General features: G+C 40.6%; 1 protein-coding gene across 1 annotated transcript in view; it reads left to right on the plus strand.

The window, feature by feature from the left end:
* Positions 1–9922, plus strand: part of FAM135B (family with sequence similarity 135 member B) — a 233083-nt gene that overhangs the window by 153216 nt on the left and 69945 nt on the right. The gene's annotated exons all lie outside the window — the stretch shown is intronic.

The following is a 9922-nucleotide window of genomic DNA, read 5'->3' on the forward strand; positions in this document are numbered from 1 at the left end:
AAAAAAAGAAATACATCAGAGAACAAACGGATAACTGCACATGGAAGGCTAGAGGAAATACTTTTTTCCCACTTTGCAGAGAACAATATTGGGATTCCAAATCAGTTTTTCCTACACTTAAGCTAAGAGCTTTTTCTGTTGTACCATTTTGTTGTCTAGATATGACCATCCAGAAATATATTGATAATTCTAGCCATGAAGCACATTATTTCATTTAGTTACCATTTACATAAATATAGATTATGGGCAAAATTTCCAGACTCTTGACCTAAGTGGGCATGTTTCTCAGGTCTTAATGGCGATGATGTTGTTTATGATGGTGGCGATGACGCTGGTTAGGTTGGTGACAAGCAACACTTACAAAGATTATCTCACTTAACCTTTGCAGCTCTGAGGTGACATTATACTGCCATGTCTATCTGTCTATACTGTCACTTCCATTAATAGTGTTATCATTTGGCAGAGAGAGGTAATTTTTTATACAGAAATAAGAATCCCTTACATTTAAGAGATGGCCTGAAAGAGAGGTAATTTTTTATACAGGAAACCAAGGTAGCAAAGGTTTGTGCTTTTTGACCAAAGTCACACAACCACACAGTGAAGCAGCTGGTAGACTCATAGCCCAAAATCCTGGAAAGCTTTGCAGTCTACTTATTATGAGCCCTCATGCCTCAGTTTCCCCTTTTATAAGATGGTTAGGATTGTAGCTGTCTTCCAAGAACATGGTTTAGGCTACATTAATATGCTTATTATGACTACTACCAAGTCAAAGATTCCTGTGATTTAACCTGAGTTTAGAGATCAGATTTTCACTCACCAACCTGCAACCCATCACTGGCTGTTTAACAGGGCTTAGAAATGGTAATGGCTTTCCAAGCACCATCTTGTTCATAAATACATCAGATGAGTCTAGGTATTTGTTGCCCAAATGACTGAGAAAGGCAGCACATCAGATAATTGACTTTTTGAAGCTTTCCCTTGGCCACTCTTTAGGATTCAGAATGAAGGTTCCTGGCTCAGAGAAGCATTACCCTACAGCCCTTACCTGCATCCTTTCCCTTTCTCCATTAGTGCAATGCCAATCTCACCGAAGACGGTCATCTGTCTTCACTGCGGGCTGAGGGCCTGGTGAAGGCAGACATGTGTGCCTTCATTCTATAAACTTCAGCATCTGCATAAGCCCCTGGAACTCAATAAATATCATAAGCATGAATGTTATTAAAATATAGTCTAAAGAAAGCTTATCTCAGAATTGATAAGATGTGTCCTCTTTTATCTAACCATCCCCCCAATGGTTCTAAGTCTTATTGGTAGTGTCTTCATAAAAAATGTTATGGTAGTTATTTACATTTCACTTGGCAGCCAGCAACACACTGCCACCATTCCACTGCAGATCTTCTACTCCTGGAGTAGACTCAACAATGAAACCCTGTTGGAACCAAGTCTTCCGGTTGTTCCAGGTGCAAACATGCTCTCTGTCTGTAGGTGTAGTACCAGGTACACTGTACTGTTCGCTGTAATATAGTCTGTTCTGGATATTTATTAATGGAAATGAGTCTCACTTCTCACTGACTTTTGCCATCCTCTCTGCCTCTTTAATTGCTTTCTCTCGGTAGCACAGAGGATCCTATTCCATGCTAATCTCATTCTCATTCCCAAGAGAATGTTCAAAGAAACTGATGATTGCTCACGGCTGCCAGAATATCTTCTGGGGGCGGGGGTGCTTCTCTAATCTTTGCTTGGCATCACTTATAGGATCTGAGCCATTCACGGGTGGGAGGAGGGTGGGGAGAATGGAGTGCCTATGCAACCTTCCCAAGGTCCCTTAGTTGCACTTTCTGACAATTATCATTGATGCATCAATTAATGCAACATGATTTTGAGGTTCTATAGTGTTCTCTCTGCCCCAAAGCACTTTCACCCTCTTGTTTCATTTAATATTTATAATAATACCTCTGCAACTTGTTAATTTCTAGCATAGAATGGAATCCTGGGGCTCAGAGGCTGAAAGTGACTTGCCTGGGATTGTCCATCTGTAAATATTAGATGCTGGATTCAAGACTCCAAGTCTAAAGTTCTCTTTGCTACATAATAGTTATTTCCAGGGATCATGGCGGTGAGTTTAATGATGTAAGGGAAGTGGTTCTATGGCCAATATTCAGATCAGAGTCAATTAATAGAATAGCATTAGCTAAAATATTATTTTGAATATTTACTATTTTCTATCTCCCATATTAAGTTCTTGCACACATTATCTAATTTGCTCTTCACTAGCACCCTACCAGGAATCTATTAGTTATCCCTCATTTTAGAGATGAGGTAACTTAGGCATAGGGAGATGAGGAACTGCCCCAAGATTAGGTAGATTGTGAATGATGGTCCTAGGATTTGAGTCCAGGCTGTTAGACTCTAGATATTGAATCATATCTAGATATTTAATCATGCCTATCTTTGTGGGATCTAAATCATTTGAAAAAAAAAATCTGTTTATTTGAGTCTCCAGAAAGCTCAGAATCATCCTCTATCCTTTCTTTCCCTTTGTATAGAAATAGTGATAGCATTGGAGTCGGGGAAATGGCAGAGCAGTTCCCAAGAGGAGATGGACTTTCTTTACTGGGATCTCTGTTGAGAAAAACCCTGGAACAATTACCTAGCTGGCTGTGCTATGGATTTGGTAAGGTGAAGACATAGAATAGAGATGCAGTTGAGTTGGGATGGGAGACTTGTGTCAGGGACAGCACAGGCTGGATTTGGAGAAATTGGGTCAATGTAAAACCACAGGAGGATGATCAGGCTTTGGTTCCAGGGTTAGGAAGGCCTCCACAACAAAGCCGTCCAGAACACCATGGAAAGCTATGTTGAATCCAGTTGGGTTGAGAGCAGACTTCCAGCCCAAGCCTTCAGGGCTACAGAAGCTCTCCTGTCCATCAAGGTCTCCTGTCCATTGTGGGTACCTGCTTGGTACTGTCCTCTAAGTGGGTTCCAGTCCAGTGAAGCTTGCTGCTTCCTCTCTACTCCTGAGTGAGTTAATTGGACTTTCCCTCCTTTGTAAAATCCCCAGTCCATTTTCATTTATTTTTACTTCTTGCATCATTCTAGTGCTTAAATCCATCCTTCTCTTGCTTAAATCTATAAACAGCAATTTGCAAGGGAGATAAACTTTCTCCACATCTGATCCTTAACAAGCTAAAATTCTATCTCCAAAAGCTGTTTCTGCCAGATCCGAGAGCCAAGTCTTAAAGCAATCAAAGACATCAAGTTTTTTTTTTTTTTAAAAGAAATTACATAAAATTGAAAACAACACACAGAATTTAACCATCCTCTCCCATTCCTCCATCTGTTTGTCTCCTGTAACTCTGGACTGTGGCTTAATTACGAGGGAAAATGAGAAGATATTCTGTTGACATTATAATGATATTAATAGAAAGAATTAACCCTAATAATGATAATAATACCTATTACTTAATTTACTCTGACTACTATTTATGTAGTGATCATATGGTGCACTTAATACATATCCGACATGTATTTTATTCTATAATTTAATCCTGTCAACAATCATATCCAGTAGGTGGTATTGCATTCCAAAATTGTATTTGTAGTTCTATTCAGCATTTTCACATGAAGGCAGGAACTCTCAGGAGTCACTTCTTAGCGATGATCTCAGAGTTTACAACTTACAAAGCCAGTATATGAATCTAGGTTGAACCTGACGGTGGAGCTCACACTCATTTTACTTAACAGATAATGTCTCACATTTTTTAAAATATCACACATAGTGATTCTTTAGTAATTTTTAAGGCACATATGTACACATTAAATTGGAGACTAGTAATTAAAAAAATATATATCCTATCTCCACACCACACTATAAAAATAAGACATTCATCAGAAAGGTGTTTATGGTTTTATAATGATCTGACAACTAAATTGCTTGTTCAGTGTGAGTTGTGTAATGTTGTTCCCTATTAGATTAAATATTAAGAATCCAATTTGCCAACTGCTAACAGAATTGCTGAACATTGCACACAGTCAGGGGAATTGGTTTTAATGAAGAACAAATGGAAGTAAAATGCTAGAAAATGAACGTGCTATCTATAAATGTTTTAGTAGATAGGTTCAGCATTTTCAAATGTGGATTAAGTATTCTCCACACTGGAATGCTGTGTTGACTTCAGTTGCCTTAATTAAAAAATCTATTGTCTGCAGAGTCATTGTGAGAAAATCCAATTGTGAAATGGCCTATGCATATCATCTGTCTATAATCCTGAAAAGAAAAAGGCAGAGGGGCAGCTGTGTTTGGGAGACTGCAAGGAAACAGGGCTTCAGTTCCATATTATTACCTTTCTGTACCTCAGTCTCTTCAGAGCAGGGAAAAGCGGAGCAGGATTTGCATAGTGCCATTGCCACTGTGACGGCCAGCAACATCACTCTACCTGCTGGTCCCTCTAAGGCATCCCTCTTTATACTTTAAAGTTCTCCCAAGGGCCATCACTCCCCCTATGCCTGCAGTGTGGGCATACCTTTCTTCTATTTACTCATAGCATGAATACCTATCTTGTTTTCATCCTTTGCCAGACTCTCCCTTAAGCACCTTGCTTATATTATCTGCCCTACTTGTTACTCACCACATTGCTCATAGGTAATTGCTATTATTATTGCTATTTTATTGTTGAGACAGAGTTTCTCTCTGTCACCCAGGGTGGAGTGCAGTGGCTCCATCTCCGCTCACTGCAACCTCCATCTCCCGGGTTCAAATGATTCCCCTGCCTCAGCGTCCTGAGTAGCTAAGATTACAGGTGTGCGCCACCATGCCCAGCTAACTTTTGTATTTTTAAGTCATGTTATTTCACCATATTCGTCAGGCTGGTCTTGAACTCCTGAACTCAGGTGATCTGCCCACTTCGGCCTCCAAAAGTAGTGGGATTACAGACGTGAGCCATTGCCCTGGACTGATTATTGCTATTTTATAGTGGAGGCAATAAATAATGGCAGATGTGCTGCATATACATTTATGGGTACATATCACATGGAAGGTGTTCATGGTATTGAGCAGCATACTAGCAAGTAACAAGCAGTCAATAGATGCAGAGCAGCATTAAACAGAAGTCAGATGCCCTAGTCTCAATTTTTAAATGTTGCAATGCAATATAAATACTGTCACTTCAGCGCGGCCATATGTTTAACAACTTGATTTTAAACCCTATGCAAATGCAGCTACCAAAACCATGCAGTGATATTTGAATGCAACATGGTTGTTGATATGACCCAACTTTTACTTAAAATATACTCAGATTATTTGTGGCCTATTAATTTTGATAAATGATTTTTGTAGGAAACTCTTGATTCTTGACACTGCCTGAGATATCTACCCCCCCTCACTCTCTGCATCTGTAGAATGAGACTAATAGTAATACATACCCTACAGAGTCTATTTTAAAGTCCCAGGTAAACTATGATTTATTATGGAAATACTAATCTTTTGGTTTCTATGATTGCTATGGTTACTTGAATAAAAGCCATACCTATTTTGAGCTGCATTTCTATGGAATTAAATATTCTGACATAACAAGGTCCACTAAGTGGTCTCCCATGGGGCTTAATGATCCTTCGGAACAGCCTGATCTGTTTTCTGCCAGAGCCAAGAGAGAACTAATATTAGCACTGAGCATCTTTTATAAAAAGGCAAGAATTGGTGATGGTTAGGAGCATGGCTCTGGGATCAGGTGCACCTCATTCAAGTCACAGCCATGCCCCAGACTGATTGTCCAATTTTGAGACAGAAAGGCCACTTCTTCTCCCCCGCCCCACACTGAGCATGATTCTGAATGCCCTGTGAGGCTCAGGTCAGGAAGCTTATGAGGGGCTACATGGGTGTGTGTATGCTTGGTATTAGAACACAGAATATGTTTTACATGCTTATCTGTTCTGATCTACTTTCCAGATTTCCTACAGAATGCACCATATGTAGAAAGCCCAGTGATATGGTTTGGCTCTGTGTCCCCACCGAAATCTCATGTCGAATTATAATTCCCAACATTGGGGGGAGGGACCTGGTGGGAAGTGATTGGATCATGGTGGTGAATTTCTCCCATGCTGTTCTCGTGATAGTGAGTTCTCATAAGATTTGATGGTTTAAAAGTGTGTGGCGCTTCCCTCCCATGCTCTCTCTGTCTCTTCTGCCACTGTGTGAAGAAGGCGCTTGCTTCCCCTTCACCTTCCACAATGTTCATCAGTTTCCTGAGACCTCCAGTCATCCTTCCTGTTAAGCCTGCCAAACTCTGAGTCAACTAAACCTCCTTTCTTCATGAATTACCCAGTCTCAGGGAGTTCATTACAGCAATGCAAGAACGAACTAATACACCCATCAAGAATGCTAGGGGGAGAAACAAAGACCAAGTTCATGCAAGAGATCTTAGAACTCACAATAAGAGAGTCATAGCTGCTGGCTCTGTGACTGCCCCGATGTTAGCTGAAGGAATTTAATGTGCTATATAATCAAAATCAGAAAAGCACAAAATTTTAAATCTCTAAGGTACCACAGTGCACTGCTGCAACTTTCACAGTAGAAGCAGACACAATGACCACAATGTCCAGAGGCACTGAGACCAATAGCTCACTTGTTCTGCAGACACGTCTGATTTGATGATCTTGGACGAGCCTCTCAGGGATGGGAGTAATCATTGCTTGACCCTTCACACACTACATAATTAATTCTATTTATCTGATGGCCGTTTCTTCTTACTCTTGCTGTTTTCATTATGTCTTTTCTCATTGTCTTGCCCTCAGTGCAGAAGCAACCCTTCTGTTTGGGAATTTTAATTCTGGTGAATTCAGAATAGTCCCATGTGGGATAAAGAGCTTGGCTTTTGACCCATCCTGTGCTCTTTTAGAATTCTAAATTTGTATCTTAGCAATTGTGGGACTGGGAGCTATTGACTTAACCTCTCTGGGCCCATTTCACTTATATAAAATTTATACCATGATTACAACTTTCCTAAGGGTTTGAGGGACCAGAAACCAGAGCCAGCGAGAAGCCAGGGTCGCAGAGAAAGGCCTTCCTGTGTCTCCCCGAGGGGCACACTATCACATGGTTTGGATGTAGCTAATATGTCGCTGGTTTCCTGGGAATTGATTCTTGATCAACATGCCATGCCCAGGTTCCACGCCCTGACCTGATTGAGTCTGCCCATTGAGCTTCATCTCCTGCTTCTTTCCTGGACTCTGGCAGCCCATATCTGGTTATATCTCCTTGCACTTTGTAACTTTATTCACTCTACGCCCTTGTTGATGATGGCTTCTGTACTTGACATGTGCCACTGTTATCCCTTATGTATCTACCTCCACCTACAAGATCCAACTGCAGCAGCATCTGTCCAGGAAACGTTTTCTACCCACACCTGTTAAATAGCTCTGTGTGCCCTATTGCACACTCTCAACATCCTATGGTTTCCTCTGGTATCATACTTACCATATTATGCTGCAATTATGTGTTTGTGTCCCTGGGTCCTTCAATTTGGGTATATTCTCCTCCAGGTGAGGACAGTACTCATTAACCTCTGGAGCTCAAGTGTTCAACACAGTGATGGGTATACAGGAAGCACAAAAAAAACAGCAATTAGGATTATGATGATAAATGGGACTGACCCCCTGATGGCTGAGGAATATAGAGAAACCCAACCACAATGCTTCTAATGTGAAAATGTAGTTCTCTAAAGTCCAATAGATTAATCACAACAACTTATGTATTCATGCAACATGCATCTTAGGTACTAAAGTAATTTATAAGATATTATGAATTATTCATAGTCAATATATCAACTTACCTAACTAATAATGAGTTATTTTTTAAAAGTTCTGAATAGGTCAAAATATCTTGGCAATATAAGAATTGACTAATTTACTGATTAAATTATCATTTAAATATACCCAGTAAAAGGATTCATATGGAATTCCTACCAATAATAATCATAATCAGAAGATTAATGTTTGTTTTGCTTTATGATGTCAAAGAACTGTTTCCCCTTTATCCTTATTCTTGCCCTCTGTGTAGGTGGAGGTGAGGCTGGAGTCCTGGGTATATGGAGGGGATGCTGAACTATGCATAGGTGGTGGGGATGCTGGAGCTGTGTGTAGGTGCAGGGGCTGCTAGAGTCTTGTTAGGTGGAGGTGATGCTAAGCTGTGCATAGGTGGGGGTGCTGCTGGAGCTGTGTGAAGGAGGAGGGCAGCAAGTATATACATGCATAATGGAGCAGATACCTGGGTCAGAAGATGACCTTGACCCAGGTTTCTCAATTGCCTTCCCCACTCCTACACCCACTCCTCAGTTCCAGCCCAGCAGCCTCTGCTCTCTTTTTCTCATACTCAGATACACTCAGCAGAATGGCAGTGAGGAAACAGCATGGGTACCATTGACTCCAATGGTATTCATATAAAAAAGTCATTGGTGATTTTTATATTTTAAATTTTTGGTAAGAAATATTTGTGGTTCAACTCAAAACTAATCACTGCAATCCAGAGTACTGGGACACACAATTTATGTATTACTGACTAACACCTCAGCAATTTGTGGCTGACAGCGAAGGCATTAAAGGCCAGGATGGTAAGTGATTTTCCCAGATCGCAGCTAGTTAGCAGCAAAGCTACGGCTGGCACAAGAGGCTTTGATTCTCTTTGTAATTGATGAAGCTGGTTTCCTTTTTAAACCTGGACCCTGACCTTAGTTAGAAGTTCAATTCTACTGTTTCCTGGATGTGTGAATGCAGGCAAACTATCTAAACTGCCTGAGGCTCAGTTCAAAGAGGAAGTTCAGCATCAAGATAAAAAGTATGGGGGTTTCCAGCACCACATCATGTCTGGATTCTTGATCCGCCACTTTCTTGCCATGAGACTAGCAAACAAGCTATTTACCCCTTTAAGGCTCAGTTTCCCACTCTCCAAAATGGGTGTAAGTACCCAGACTTATTGCATAGGGTTGGCAAGAGAATTAAATACTTAATACACATAAAATACTTAATGTTTGACATTTAAGAGTCAAATATAAGTGTTAGCCTTTTTTTTTTTTTTTTTTTTTTTAAGGCGAAGTCTTGCTCTGTCACCAGGCTGAAGTGCCATAGCGTGGTCTCAGTTCACTACAACCTCCGCCTCCTGGGTTCAAGTGATTCTCCTGCCTCAGCCTCCCAAGTATCTGAGATTATAGGCATATGCTAACACGCCACGCTAATTTTTTGTATTTTTAGTAGAGATGGGTTTTGCTGTGTTGGTCAGGATAGTCTCGATCTCTTGACCATGTGATTCACCCATCTCAGCCTCACAAGTGTTAGCTGTTTTTAGTGCTTTTATGATGATGTTGTTTTCTTATCAGTGAAAATGGGACAATAATGTAAAACTCACTGAATCACCAAGAAGAGGAATCCAGGAACTCAGAATAGTACCAGGTACACAGCAGGTATATAATGAACTGTAGATTATTAATAGCATTATAGATTTTGAAGTCTGATAAACCTTACATTTCTTTTTTTCAATAAACCTCTGGAATATTAGAAGCCAATTACATTTAAGTCTTCTTCCATAATTGTAACACAAACAATGTATTGCTATTTCTCTGTTAAAAAATATGTCTTATGGTGCTGGGTGCGGTGGCTCATGCCTGCAATCCAGCACTTTGGGAGGCTGAGGCGGGTGGAACACGAGGCCAGGAGTTTGAGACTAGCCTGGCCAAGATGGTGAAACCCCATCTCTACTAAAAAAAAAAAATACAAAAATTAAATGGGCATGGTGGTAGGTGCCTGTAATCTCAACTGCTTGGGAGGCTGAGGCAGATAATTGCTTGAGCACAGGAGGTGGTGGTTGTGGTGAGCCGAGATCGCACCACTGCACTCCAGCCTGGGCAACAGAGCGAGACTCCATCTCAAAAAAAAA

The sequence above is a fragment of the Cebus imitator genome, unplaced genomic scaffold, assembly GCF_001604975.1.
Source record: "Cebus imitator isolate Cc_AM_T3 unplaced genomic scaffold, Cebus_imitator-1.0 Scaffold459, whole genome shotgun sequence".
Classification (NCBI taxonomy): Eukaryota; Metazoa; Chordata; class Mammalia; order Primates; family Cebidae; genus Cebus; species Cebus imitator.